Source organism: Dendrobates tinctorius, unplaced genomic scaffold (assembly GCF_039654945.1).
Source record: "Dendrobates tinctorius isolate UK_male_01 unplaced genomic scaffold, ASM3965494v1 ptg000189l, whole genome shotgun sequence".
In the NCBI taxonomy this organism is placed as follows: domain Eukaryota; kingdom Metazoa; phylum Chordata; class Amphibia; order Anura; family Dendrobatidae; genus Dendrobates; species Dendrobates tinctorius.
In genome coordinates this window covers 8,054,427-8,069,613 of record NW_027361856.1, presented here as the reverse complement: position 1 = coordinate 8,069,613, position 15,187 = coordinate 8,054,427, and positions in this window count along the sequence as shown.

The window sequence follows — 15,187 nt, the reverse complement described above, 5'->3', positions numbered from 1 at the left end:
GCACACCTCATGTTACGAAGCAAGGACCCACGAAAGGTGCTCTGCTACCCTCTAAGCATGAAGCCACAATCTGGTCCTGCTGAACTATCCCGTGTGTGGGGTGCAGGTGTTGGAGTGTGGAAAGGAGTTCCCAACTTACCTAGTTGGTGGGGCACTACACCTTAGGAGAAGGTGCAGTACCTCTGTGGTGACTGAGCCTCAGGGGCGCCACAGTAGCTTGACAACTAGCCCAGTTCTCATCATCCTCTTGCTCCTCCCGGGACCGATCCAGGCTGGTTTGGTACTGCGGCGCCACCTTCAGGGGTTCCGGTTTTCCCCCCCGGGGACTGGTATCCTGGTCCCAGACCAGATCTAGTACGACCTGGCCAGCCGCTGCGACCGCGGTACACCCCAGGGCCTTCCCAGGTGTCGGGACATCGGACGTACCTGGAGCCTCCTGACGGTGTGATCTCTGCTCCGGTGCCGGTGGAAGCAGGTCGGTGGCAGAGGGTGGTGGCTCCGGGTCCGCGGGGGCCTCCAGTGGGACCTGCACGGCCGCGTCAGGTCCAGGCGGGAGCTTCTCTTCCTCCTCCTCAGCTCCCGGGGCCTCATATAACTCTTCCTGTGGCGGCAGCAAAGGGGCTTCGGATGCTGCCGGCGATGCGATGGCGGCGACGGCAGGCTCCACTGAATCAGCCTGGGGAAGCTCTGGTGCAGCGGCGGCGGTCACCGCAGATGTAGGCCCCTCCTGGGCGCGCTGCCAGTTCAGCCTCCACAATGCCTCCTGCCTCAGCCGCAAACATTGGGTCAGCCGGGTGATTTCGTCCTCCAGCTCCTGACGGTTCATCTCCGCTACGGGGTTGGAGCCTTCTGCCATGGCACCGGGGAGATCTGCTTCCCTGCGCTCTGCAGGCCTCCTTCCCTCTTCTTCCAAGATGGCGTTCTGGCGTTCTTCTCCCTCCTCTCTCGGCCCCTTTCCCGCCACTGGCTTCTGCCCCTCCTTCTTGGGGCGGCGTCTTCTTCCAGCGCCTCCATACCAAGCCAGTATACGAACCCCTCGGGGGGTTGGCCATGTCGCTGTCACATAGTAATTCAGGCAGGGGAGGCCCAAGACTGTTCGCGGTCTTTTCCTAAGACCTCCCATCTCTTCACGCCCTTCTTCTCCACGCCAACGGCCATTTTTAATGTTCATTTCACAGTCTATTAAATTGGATCTTCTGCACATTCTCAAAAGTTTTAAGTCCAACAAATCTCAGGCACACAGAACCCGATGGCATCGGGTCTCATCATCCTGTTTGTGACGCCAAGTTGGGTCGCCCTCCCAGGGCTGTGGGGTACTCGGTACCGGGCCGGTATCGGTGGGATGTGTCACAGGGGCGGTGACCGGGACTGTGGCCCTGGGCGCCCAAGTAATAGGAAGATGTTGTGAATGGTGGAATGTAGTTAGATGAATAGTTTGTGACGCCACCAGTGGTGTTCGGAAAGAGAGGTGTTAAGCCGACGCTGCACACAGATCCTCCAGGACAGATGGTGTGGTGCAGCAATGACGTTATAGCCCTCCACAGACAGGGCTGTTGTTCCAGGGCAGTGTAGATGTGGAGACACTTAGATGGTGTATTGTTTGGCGCAGGGGATGTAGCAGTGCCAGGCGGATGGACGCAGGAAGGAATGGAGGACACCAGGGCATGAAGTTCCAAAGCTTTACTCACAGTCTGTAGTGCCCGCTTCTGTGCCGTATCCTCCGGGTCAGGGACTCAGTCAACCTCCAGGCAAGATGGAATGCTCCCTTCCACACTCTGACAAATTATGTGCCTTTCCTGAATGTCTCCTCTACAGCGCCTTTAAGTGTGAAGATCTCCTAGTACTGTGTTACACTGGAGTTCCTCCTGACAGATGTTCCCAAGAACTCTACTTGCAGGGCAGACAGCTGTAGCCTGCTTCGGGGACTCTCTACTCCTGAGTCCCGGCTCTCTATCCGTGTTGCTGTTGTGCCCTCAAGTCTTAGATGGGAGTAGGTTCAGTTGAGTCCAGAGGTTGAGTAGGAGAGAGGAAGCCACTCGAAGAGGAGTGGGGAACCCTGGAAGAGGGATGAAGGAAGGAGTGCTGCAGCTGCCTCAGTGATCTGAGCCAGCTGGCACGGGAAAGGAAAGAAGGAGAAAGACATTGAACCGAAGCCTGAGCTTCCATAGGAGGGAAAGACAAGTATGGAACGTAGGAGTGAAAAGGAACACAGAGGACGTGGGTTAGAGAAAGAACCCTGCCTAGAAGTTCTAAGTGCAAGGCCGGGGCCCGGTCCCCGAGGTTGTATAGACACTAATGGTTCTGCAGCAGACATCGGTGGAGTAGTGGGCTGTAAATGCACTACTCCCATCTAAGGCTTGTGGGCACAACAGCAATTTGGATAGAGAGCCAGGACTCAGGAGTAGAGAGTCCCTGAAGCAGGCTACAGCTGTCTGCCGCACAAGTAGAGTTCTTGGGAACATCTGTCAGGAGGAACTCCAGTGTAACTCAGTTCTAGGAGATCACACTTAAAGGTGCTATAAAGGAAACGTTCAGAAAAGGCACATAAGTTGGCGGAGTGTTGGAAGGGAGCATTCCATCTTGCCTGGAGGTTGACTAAGTCCCTGACCCGGAGGACACGTCACAGAAGCAGGCACTACAGACTGTGAGTAAAGCTTTGGAACTACATGCCTTGATGTCCTCCATTCCTTCCTGCGTCCGTCCGCCTGGCACTGCTACATCCCCTGCGCCAAACACTACACCATCTAAGGGTCTCTTCACCTATCCTGCCCTGGGACAACAGCCCTGCCTGTGGAGGGCTATAACATCATTGCTGCACCACACCATCTGTCCTGGAGGATCTGTCTGCAGCGTCGGCTTAACACCTCTCTTGCCGAACACCACTGGTGGCGTCACGAACTATTCCATTAACTACATTTCCCATACTCATCTTTCTATTACTTGGGCGCCCAGGGCCATGGTCCGGGTCACCGCTGCTGTGACACATCCCACTGATACCGGCCCGGTACCGAGTACCCTACAGCCCTGGGAGGGCGACCCATGCACAGAAGGGGTTAACACTCACAGTAGCGTTGGTATCTCAGTCCAATCCCGGGAGCCTCTGCAGCTTTGCAAGATGGTGCGCACTTCTTCCTGGAAGCTCTGTGTAACATGGTCTTTTCCTTGTGTGCAGGTCCAGGGATGCTCCTAGAAACAGTGGATTCCCTCCTCTGGATTCCTTTCTTGTCTTTTCTTCGTGGCTCCTCACGGCAACACAGGGAAGCCACCTTGTTATCCACCGGAAAGTTTACAAAGTCTTCTCTTCACAGCTCAGGCACGTCTCCTTCCTGCAGAAATCTCAGCTCTCTCCTCACACACAGGAAAGCAGCCCCTCCCCTCTCCAGTGCTGGCAGAAGACACCACACAGTCATTAGAGCAGGGAAGTGTAGAATGTCCCACTGCTCTAACCAAGGGGGGTGCTGTCTCTTAAAGTTGCAGCTTGTCTCTGCGGTCCATAGCAATTCCACCCCCTTACACTGCTCTGGCTTTATTAGTGATGTGGGGCAGTCCCCTAGAAACTGAGACAGGAAGGTCGAGCGTGAAGATGTGGGTCTTTGCTGTGACCCACTTTCAGCTTGTCCATGGCCTTGTCCTCTACATGCACCATCAGCATCACGTCCACTTCCCTGTCCCTTGCCCCTTGCCTAGCTCATTTTAAATGGACTACTGAAATATTTGAAAAGCTCAATACAAATGGATTTATTTGGAGAAAAATTATATGTGATCAGTATGCCTGCAAAGCAAAGATTTTTACACTACAGGTAAACCAGGTCTCTGCCTGAGATAACAGACTGTATATTTTTTTTTTTAGTTTGTGGACAAAAAAGACTGCTTGATATAATGAGAGTGACAGACTTCCCAAAAAAGGGAAGTTAGGCCTGAAATGCTTTCATTTTTGTCGAATGGATGTATGAGGCATGTCACAGATAGACACCACTGTAAAACGTGTGCCCTGTTTTTTTTCACAATACAGTTTCACCCAGGACAAAAAAAGAAAACCGCTGTAAACTGGCAAAACTTTGAGCACACACAGATATGATCTGCCACGGAGATACCACAATGACAAATGTGTGCCCTGTTTTTTTTATTTTTGGGCTAACTAGTGCTGTATATAAGTACTGTGACACCCAGCACAAAAAAAGGAAAACCGGCCAACACTGGCAAAACTTTGAGCACGCACAGATATCAGCTGGTACGGAGATACCACCACGACAAATGTGTGGCCTGTTTTGTTTTATTTTTGGGCTAACTAGTGCTGTATATAAGTAATGTTTCACCCAGGACAAAAAAAGAAAACCGCCATAATCTGGCAAAACTTTGAGCACACACAGATATGAGATGCCAAGGAGATACCACGCTAAAAAATGTGTGACCAGTATTCCAATTACACCTGGGGATAGCTTGTATACGGCTAATATATCCTACAGATAGCAGCAGCACCAGAACACAGGAAGGGAATGGACCCTCTTGATGTATGCAATGATCTATATCACACATACAGTGCCTGCAGGCCATGCACTGATGTGTATAAAGCGACATACACTAACCTGCCTACCTGACACTGGAACCTATACACTCTGGAATTAGCCCTTAGAAGGACTGTTGGTTTAGCTGATTGTGAGTATTTAGGATGGTAGACCCCACACTAACTAACAAATCCCCAATTCTGACCCTATCAAGACTGCAGCTCTCCCTACACTCTCTCAATCCGTCGCTGAATTCGGCGAGCAGGGCGGCGTCCGGTCTCTTATACCCCTGATGATGCTGTTTGGCCAGCCAATGACTGCACGACCACAACAAAGATGGCTGTGGCGTTTCATTGTCTGGCAGACAATTCCTGCAGCGTGATTGGGTCTCTAAAGTCCACTAAATATGCTGGGTGGAGACCCGAGTTCCCGCCGAGTAATCCCGGAAATGCTCTGTGCTCGCCGAGTACACCGAGTACCGTGATATTCGGGCGAGTGCAGAGTATTGGCAAGCACGTTCGCTCATCACTAATACTGATATAACACTGGAATATCAGGTGATGGATACTGATATAAGACCGGAATATCAGGTGATGGATACTAATATAAGACCGGAATATCAGGTGATGGATACTGATATAATCCGGAATATCGGGTGATGGACACTGATATAAGACCGGAATATCAGGAGATGGATACTGATATAAGACTGGAATATCAGGTGATGGATACTGATATAATCCAGAATATTAGGTGATCGTTACTGACATAATCCGGAATATTGGATGATGATACTTATATAATCTGGAATGCCAGGTGTTGGACACTGATATAAGAACGAACTATCAGGTGATGGATACTGATATAAGACCGAAATATCAGGTGATGGATACTGATATAAGACTGGAATATCAGGTGATGGATACTGATATAATCCGGAATATTAGGTGATGGATACTGATATAAGACCGGAATATTGGATGATCATACTTATATAATCTGGAATACCAGGTGTTGGACACTGATATAAGACTGGAATATTCAGTGATGGATACTGATATAAGACTGGAATATCAGATGATGGATACTGATATAAGACCGGAATATCAGGAGATGGATACTGATATAAAACTGGAATACCAGGTGATGGATACTGATATAAGACTGGAATATCAGGTGATGGATACTGATATAATCCGGAATATTAGGTGATGGTTACTGATATAATCCGGAATATCAGGTGATGGATACTGATATAAGACCGGAATATTGGATGATGATACGTATATAATCTGGAATACCAGGTGTTGGATACTGATATAAGACTGGAATATCAGGTGATGGATACTGATATAAGACTGGAATATCAGGTTATTGATATATGGCGCCCCTGAGGCTCAGTCACCACAGAGGTACTGCACCTTCTCCTAAGGTGTGGTGCCCCACCATCCAGGTAAGTTGGAGGCACCTGACCACGCTCCAACACCCGCACCCCACACAATAGAGTAGTTCAGCAAAACCACATTGCGGCTCCTTGCTTAGAGAGAAGCAGAGCACCTTTAGTGGTTCCCTGCTTGGAACACTAGACGTGGTGGGAGGTGGGTGGAGTTCAGAATATATATGAGCGGGATGGTTTAGGATTACAGGTCAGTCTGACAGGAGGTCAGTGAGAGAGGAAGCAACTTGGGAGGAGTGGGGATCCCTGGAAGAGGGATGGAGGAAGGAGCGCTGCAGCTGCCTCAGTGATCTGAGCAGCTGGCACGGGAAAGGAAAGAAGGAGAAAGACATTGAACTGAAGCCTGAGCTTCCATATAAGGGAAAAGACAAGTACGGAACGTAGGAGTAAAAGGAAACACAGAGGACGTGGGTTAGAGGAAGAACCCTGCCCAGAAGTTCTAAGCGCAAGGCCGGGGCCCGGTCCCCGAGGTTGTATGGACACTAATGGTTCTGCAGCAGACACCGGTGGAGTAGTGGGCTGTAAATGCACTACTCCCATCTAAGACTTGAGGGCACAACAGCAACACGGATAGAGAGCCGGGACTCAGGAGTAGAGAGTCCCCGAAGCAGGCTAAAGCTGTCTGCCGTGCAAGTAGAGTTCTTGGGAACATCTGTCAGGAGGAACTCCAGTTTAACACAGTAATAGGAGATCTTCACACTTAAAGGCGCTATAGAGGAGACGTTCAGAAAAGGCACATAAGTTGGCGGAGTGTGGAAGGGAGCATTCCATCTTGCCTGGAGGTTGACTGAGTCCCTGACCCAGAGGACATGGCACAGAAGCGGGCACTACAGACTGTGAGTAAAGCTTTGGAACTACATACCCTGGTGTCCTCCATTCCTTCCTGCGTCTGTCCGCCTGGCACTGCTACATCCCCTGCGCCGGACACTACACCATCTAAGTGTCTCCACATCTACACTGCCCTGGGACAACAGCCCTGCCTGTGGAGGGCTATACCATCCTTGCTGCACCACACCATTTGTCCCAGAGGATCTGTCTGCAGCATTGGATTAACACCTCCCTTGCCGAACACCACAGGTGGCATCACGAACTATTCATTTAATAACATTCACATCTTTCTATTACTTGGGCGCCCAGGGCCACGGTCCGGGTCACCGCCACTGTGACACATCCCACTGATACCGGCCCGGTACCGAGTACCCCACAGCCCTGGGAGGGCGACCCAGATATTGATGTAAGACTGGAATATCAGGTGATGGATACTGATATAAGACGGGAATATCAGGTGATGGATATGTGGCACCCCTGAGGCTCAGTCGCCACAGAGGTACTGCACCTCCTCCTGAGGTGTGGAATCCCACCGTCCGGGTAAGGTGGAGGCTCCTGACCACACTCCAACACCTACACCCCACACCACAAAGTAGTGTAGCAAAGCACCTTCGGCGGCTCCCTGCTTGGAGTGTAGCAAAGAACCCATTGGTGGCTCCCTGCTTGGAACACGAAACGTGCTGGGAGGTGGGTGGAGTTCGATGACATTACAAAGAGCGGGAAAAGTTTTTAGGAGAACAGTCAGTCAGTTGGTTAGAGAGTTGGAGAGAAGAAGATCCCCGGAGGAATAGATGGATGAAAGTGCTGCAGCAGATCCCAGTGACCTGGTTCTGGTGGCACAGGAAAGGGAGAGAGAGCAACATAGACTGGAAGCCTGACTCTCCTTAGAGAGGAAGATCAGTACGGAACATGAGGAGTAAAAGAGAACAGAGGACGTGTGTTAGAAGAGAACCCTTCATAGAAGTTGTAAGCGCAAGGCCGGGGCCCGGTCCCCGAGGTTGCATGGATACTAATGGTCCTGCAGCAGACACCGGAGGAATAGAAGTAGTGACCACTTTATTCCCACACAAGACTTGGGGGCACAACAGCAACTTGGATAGTGAGCCGGGACTTAGTAGCAAGGAGTCCCCGAAGCAGGCTACAGCTGTCTGCCGCACAAGTAGAGTTCATAAGAACACCGGACAAGAGACACTCCAGTGTAACTCAGTACTAGGAGTACTTCACCTAAAGGCGCTATAAGAGGAGACGTTCAGAAAGGCACATGTTGGCGGAGTGTTGGAAAGGAGTATTCCATCTGGCCTGGAGGTTGACTGAGTCCCTGACCCGGAGGACACGGCATGGAGGCAGGCACCTGTTTGTACAACAGACTGTGAGTAAAGCTTTGGAACTACATGCCCTGATGTCCTCCACTTATTCCTGCGCCAACCTGTCCAGCACTGCTACATCCCTTGTGCCTGACAATACACCATCTACGTTTCACTTCATTTACTCTGCCCTGGGACTACAGCCCTGCCTGTGGAGGGCTATAACATCTTTGCTGCAGCACACCATCTGTCCCAGAGGATCTGTCTGCAGCGTCGGCATATATCTTCTTTGCTGAACACCACAGGTGGCATCACAAATCATTTATAAACTTTCATCACCATAAGCACACTGAAACAATCCCTTTTACAATGGGTGCACAGGGCCACGGGCCGGGTTACAGGTGCCGTGACATCTCCCATTGAAGCTCATCGGGCCCGGTACCGAGTACCCCACAGCCCTGGGAGGGCGACCCAGATACTGATATAATCTGGAATACTAGTATAATCTGGAATACTAAGTGGATACTGATATAAGTCCGGAACACTATGTGATTTATTAGGACATAAGATAAGCAGTGCTCTTTCAGACTCAACTCATCTGTTGGCAGATGACAATAAAAACTAAAAAATGTATTGCAGATCCTGATTTACGATCCGCTCTCTGGACCTGACATGAAGCGTTGACATCACAGTAGTGCCCCCTATGTTGCTGTAAGGTCACAGCCTGAGAATTCAGCATTTTCATCCTCAGCCTGTCTGTGGCTCAGAAGTGACAGTAGTGGTAGGTTAGTATTTGGTTCTCCATCTGTGGGGAGACGCACACATCGGAGCAGTTCGTCTTCTCACCGGTCCTCTCATAACATTAGCTTCTCCTGTTGAGGTATCTTTATCAGGCATCATACTTCATGATGACAAATCTGACAGCGGGAGCAGGTGAGAGAGTAAAACAAATTAAATAGAAGAACTAATATCCAGCCCGCGGCAAGGAATCCATGCATACACCCCGCTCTGGATGTATCCCGGTTGTTTACCGGGACTTACAAACAAGCGAGTGCCAGAGGGAGGCCAGGGCTATTCAGCAGTCACTGCGTCTTCTGTCGGTGGAAGCGATTATTTGTAAAGTGTCTGTGACCAGAGGATCCGGTGTCCTGACTCCAATGCCATCTGTCATAGCGTTTGCGTCCACCTCTGAGCCTGCGCCTCTGATGTTAGCTCCGCAGATCTAATAGTATGTGATGCATCATGTTTTTCTCCACCAGACTTCAGAGAATTGATTGTGTGCTAGAAACTAATGTTTAATAATCATGGCTGTCCTCTAAACTCACAGCCGGAGGCAGAGCGCTTACGACAGCGCCTCATGCTGAAGTGAGCAGCAGTTCCGCTTGTCTCATAACCCGCCATGCTCCTGTTCATTTCATCATCATTAAGGGAACTCTAGAGCCTTCAATCTGGATGTTCTATAAATCCGCCATGTTTTTCCATTAGTGGAACATCAAGCTCCATGTTCCCAACTTAAAATCAGTCCCGGGGCCCCCATATTCCATGTAAATGACCAATGCTGGTGCTTTCTTATATGGCAATGGTCCATTTGGGTCCCTTATGGCATCGTCCAACCTTTTGAGCTTCTGTACAAGATATGGGATTCCCAGACTTCGATCCATGGTAGGGGATAGTTAGTATGTGCGATTCCCCAGTCATGCATTTTTACATTAACATTGCTATCAATATTCACTGACATCTTGGATATGTAAATGGAGAGTATCCTCTGAGACATTGGAGATAAGTAGAGTCCTGGAAGGGTTGCTTCATAAGGAGAGGAATTTGGAGCTTTATAGAATTGGCAAGTGTCTCCATGAGCCCATAACCTCAGATTCAGGGTCCTTGAGTCTTCTAGATCTTCTTATTTTAATGTCTAGTAACAACCACTAACTGCCACCAATACAGTGTGCACAGGATGGTCACCCACCTTAACAAAGACCACAAACACTATATAACCTTCCATATAAAGTCACGTTCTGGAATGCAAACTTTCCTATCAAGTACATCTATGTCAGTCTATGAACCAGCAGTCTATGAGATGGCTTCTTGATATTGTATAAACTGTGATTAACACCAGTAAACTATGACAAGGATATATGGAAGTAGAAATGCAAATTGCCTCTTCAGAGAGGAAGAGGAAATTAACTCTATAGCGCCACCTGTTGGTAGTAGCGATCCTACAAGTCACAATCAACCCTTTAACAAGTCTTGTAATATGACTTAGGTTAAAAGCCAAATCAGAATCTCAGTTTGCAGACCTGGAAGTAGAGAAAAACCTTGTTTTTGCAACATATCTATATAAGTACAGAAACCTTCAATAAACATAAACCTGTTGTAACTAAATAAGTAAAAGGCAAAAGTGCATTTAAATAATACAGAGTTCTTAGTAATACTGTTTTTGATCAAAAATAGCATAAAAACTATCCCACCGTCGGCAAGGTGACTCTGTTTGGGATGGTCCTACAATGTCTAGTACTAAAAACCTTACAATGTGTCAGAGTGCTGAGTTTTACTACTCACTAATACAAGGATTGTTGCGTGTACACCACTCAGTATACAAAGGCGACACAAAGGAAACATGAGTTCTTTTTGGAATCCTTGGGAAATCTTACTCAGGGCGACTAATAATTACAATTCTTCACAGTAGAGCGGAGGTAACGGTTTACAGGCTCAGAGCTATGACACAGTTCTGAGCTAAAGTTGATTACAAGCTTATTCAAGCTTCTTTTCATCACACAGAATCCTTTCTCTTCATGCTATGCTTACTCACATATATGAAAATCTCTTTACAGATAATTTCTCTACAAATGCAGTGTCTTAACATAAGCAGAACTGTACCTTGCTCATGCAGTGAAGTGGCGGGAGGGGATGAGTCCGGTGCTATAGCTCTCTCATGTCTACCTTGAGGTAATAAAAATGCTCCTGACTGTCATGACTAGAGTTGAGCGAAACGGGTCGAAAAAATTCAAAAGTCGCCGACTTTTGGCAAAGTCGGGTTTCATGAAACGAAACCCGACCCTAGGATGAGGTCGGCCACGAGGTCGGCGACTTACGCGCCAAAGTCGCGTTTCAAAAGTTTGTTTTGCGCTCTTTTTCAGCCAATCAGGATCCACGGACACTGTGGGCAACGTGATGACATAGGCACGGGTCACCACCATCTTTCAGAAGGGCATGCAAGTGATTGGCTTGCTTTGGTGGGCGTCACAGGGGGTATAAAAGGGCGTGCACGCCGACCGCCATCTTACTTCTGCCGATCTTAGCATAGGGAGAGGTTGCTGCTGATTCTGTAGGGAGAGCGTTAGGCAGGGAAGAAGACAAAAAAACTGCTTCTGCTGCTAGCGATTTGGCCTGCACAACACACCAGTCACTGTGTGTGCAGTGCAAGGGGAGGCTATATAGTGGTGTATCAGTGGTGTTGGTTGTTGGGCTGCCTTCTAAGGCTTCCTGACAGGCTGGCATTGCTGTTTACCCACTGCTCCGCAAACTGCTTTTTTAAAAGCAATCCAATCTCCCTTATCCTCTAGTCACTTTGGTCACAGCTGCGCCATCGAGCCTGTCACATAGCGCTCAGATATTCATTGGGCCTCAAACTGCTTAAGCAATCCCAATTTTTTTTTTTGTCCTGCTGAGAAGAAAAAAAACTGCTTCTGCTGCTGATAGCAATTTGGCCTGCACAACACACCAGTCACTGTGTGTGCAGTGCAAGAGGAGGCTATATAGTGGTGTATCAGTGGTGTTGGTTGTTGGGCTGCCTTTTAAGGCTTCCTGACAGGCTGACATTGCTGTTTACCCACTGCTCCGCAAACTGCTTTTTTAAAAGCAATCCAATCTCCCTTATCCTCTAGTCACTTTGGTCACAGCTGTGCCATCGAGCCTGTCACATAGCGCTCAGATATTCATTGGGCCTCACACAATCCAAAAGTGTCCAGTGTCCAAAAGTGTGTGCAGATATTCAAAATCTCCCTTATCCTCTAGTCACTTTTGTCACAGCAGTGCCATCGAGCCTGTCACATAGCGCTGAGATATCAGTGGGCCTCACACAATCCAAAAGTGTCCAGTGTCCAAAAGTGTGTGCAGATATTCAAAATCTCCCTTATCCTCTAGTCACTTTTGTCACAGCAGTGCCATCGAGCCTGTCACATAGCGCTGAGATATCAGTGGGCCTCACACAATCCAAAAGTGTCCAGTGTCCAAAAGTGTGTGCAGATATTCAAAATCTCCCTTATCCTCTAGTCACTTTTGTCACAGCAGTGCCATCGAGCCTGTCACATAGCACTGAGATATCAGTGGGCCTCACACAATCCAAAAGTGTCCAGTGTCCAAAAGTGTGTGCAGATATTCAAAATCTCCCTTATCCTCTAGTCACTTAGGTCACAGCAGTGCCATCGAGCCTGTCACATAGCGCTGAGATAACAGTGGGCCTCACACAATCCAAAAGTGTCCACTGTCCAAAAGTGTGTGCAGATATTCAAAATCTCCCTTATCCTCTAGTCACTTTTGTCACAGCAGTGCCATCGAGCCTGTCACATAGCGCTGAGATATCAGTGGGCCTCACACAATCCAAAAGTGTCCAGTGTCCAAAAGTGTGTGCAGATATTCAAAATCTCCCTTATCCTCTAGTCACTTTTGTCACAGCAGTGCCATCGAGCCTGTCACATAGCGCTGAGATATCAGTGGGCCTCACACAATCCAAAAGTGTCCAGTGTCCAAAAGTGTGTGCAGATATTCAAAATCTCCCTTATCCTCTAGTCACTTTTGTCACAGCAGTGCCATCGAGCCTGTCACATAGCGCTCAGATATCAGTGGGCCTCACACAATCCAAAAGTGTCCAGTGTCCAAAAGTGTGTGCAGATATTCAAAATCTCCCTTATCCTCTAGTCACTTTTGTCACAGCAGTGCCATCGAGCCTGTCACATAGCGCTGAGATATCAGTGGGCCTCACACAATCCAAAAGTGTCCAGTGTCCAAAAGTGTGTGCAGATATTCAAAATCTCCCTTATCCTCTAGTCACTTTTGTCACAGCAGTGCCATCGAGCCTGTCACATAGTGCTCAGATATCAGTGGGCCTCACACAATCCAAAAGTGTCCAGTGTCCAAAAGTGTGCAGATATTCAAAATCTCCCTTATCCTCTAGTCACTTAGGTCACAGCAGTTCCATCGAGCCTGTCACATAGCGCTGAGATAACAGTGGGCCTCACACAATCCAAAAGTGTCCACTGTCCAAAAGTGTGTGCAGATATTCAAAATCTCCCTTATCCTCTAGTCACTTTTGTCACAGCAGTGCCATCGAGCCTGTCACATAGCGCTGAGATATCAGTGGGCCTCACACAATCCAAAAGTGTCCAGTGTCCAAAAGTGTGTGCAGATATTCAAAATCTCCCTTATCCTCTAGTCACTTTTGTCACAGCAGTGCCATCGAGCCTGTCACATAGCGCTGAGATATCAGTGGGCCTCACACAATCCAAAAGTGTCCAGTGTCCAAAAGTGTGTGCAGATATTCAAAATCTCCCTTATCCTCTAGTCACTTTTGTCACAGCAGTGCCATCGAGCCTGTCACATAGCGCTCAGATATCAGTGGGCCTCACACAATCCAAAAGTGTCCAGTGTCCAAAAGTGTGTGCAGATATTCAAAATCTCCCCTGTCCTATAGACACCTTGTACCTTGTTTTACATTACTATATAGTTTGTTGGATTTTGTCTACATTTCTACCAAAAATGAGGAAGGCTGGTGGAAGAGGCCGTGGAATTGGGCGGGGGTTGGCAGCTGGTAATGATGGTGTTGGTGGTGGATCTGATGGTAGTGGCAAGAGCAAAATAGGACCGAATGCAGGAGGTGCTGACCCTGCGTCATCGTCTGGCTACATAAGGCCTCGAACGCTTAGTTTTCTAGGAGTTGGCAAACCGCTTTTAAAGCCAGAGCATCAGGAAAAAGTTTTGTCTTACATTGCTGACTCAGCCTCCAGCTCTATCGCCTCCTCTTCTTCAGTTGTAAAAAGTAAAAGCACTGAGTCGTCATTGGAGGCTCATGTTCATAAACCACACCTTTCCTTGTGTCCTTCACCCCAACCAAGATTGAAGGATGACGCAGGCCATACTACTGATTACTCCATGGAGCTGTTTTCACATACCATGCCTGGATTATCAAGTGAAATGGTGAATTACCCAGGCCAAGATGAATCTGACATGGAGTGCACTGATGCACAGCCGCTGATGGATGATTCTGCTGGTACATTCACTCAGAGCACTACATTGTCCTCGCAGTGTACAGAGCCAGATTCTGACCCTGATGAGACTCAGGTGCCCCTTCCCGCACACTATACCACCATACACGGTGACACAGAGGAAGGTGCACATGACATAGAAGAGGAGGTGATGGATGACCCAGTTGTTGACCCAGATTGGCATCCATTGGGGGAAGAGGGTGCTGCTTCCAATAGCTCAGATGAGGAGCATCCACAGCAGACATCGACATCGCAACAGCTGTTATCTGGCAGGCCCGGAGCACTCCAAAGACAGGTTCCAAACAACAAAAGAGTTGCTGGACAGCTTGTCCAGAGGGTCAAAAGATCACAGCGTGCTAGGCCGCAAAATGTCTGCCAAAGTAGGAAGAGTGCAGTGTGGCACTTTTTTGAACAAAATCCTCATGATCAGGCCAAGGTTATCTGTAAGAAGTGCGCAAAGACCTTTAGCCGAGGGAAAAATCTGAAAAATTTGAATACCAGTTGCATGCTTAGACATTTAACCAGCATGCACTTGCAAGCGTGGACACAACACCAAACCTCAAGTGCCACATGTGCAACTGATCACAACGAAGGTAGTCAGCAACGCTACATTGTTCCCCCACTGTAAGCCCACCGGTTAGCACAGCAGCAAATGTTGAGGTGTCGTTGCAAGACCACAGCAGTCAGGGAATCCCACTGTTATATCAACGAAAGACTGATTCTAGGCCATCAGAAAGAACACCAACTCCATCACCATCATCAACCCTCTCTCAGTCCGCCCTGTCCACCGCTACTTCCACCATATGCAGCTCTCAAGTCCAGCTCACCCTCCCA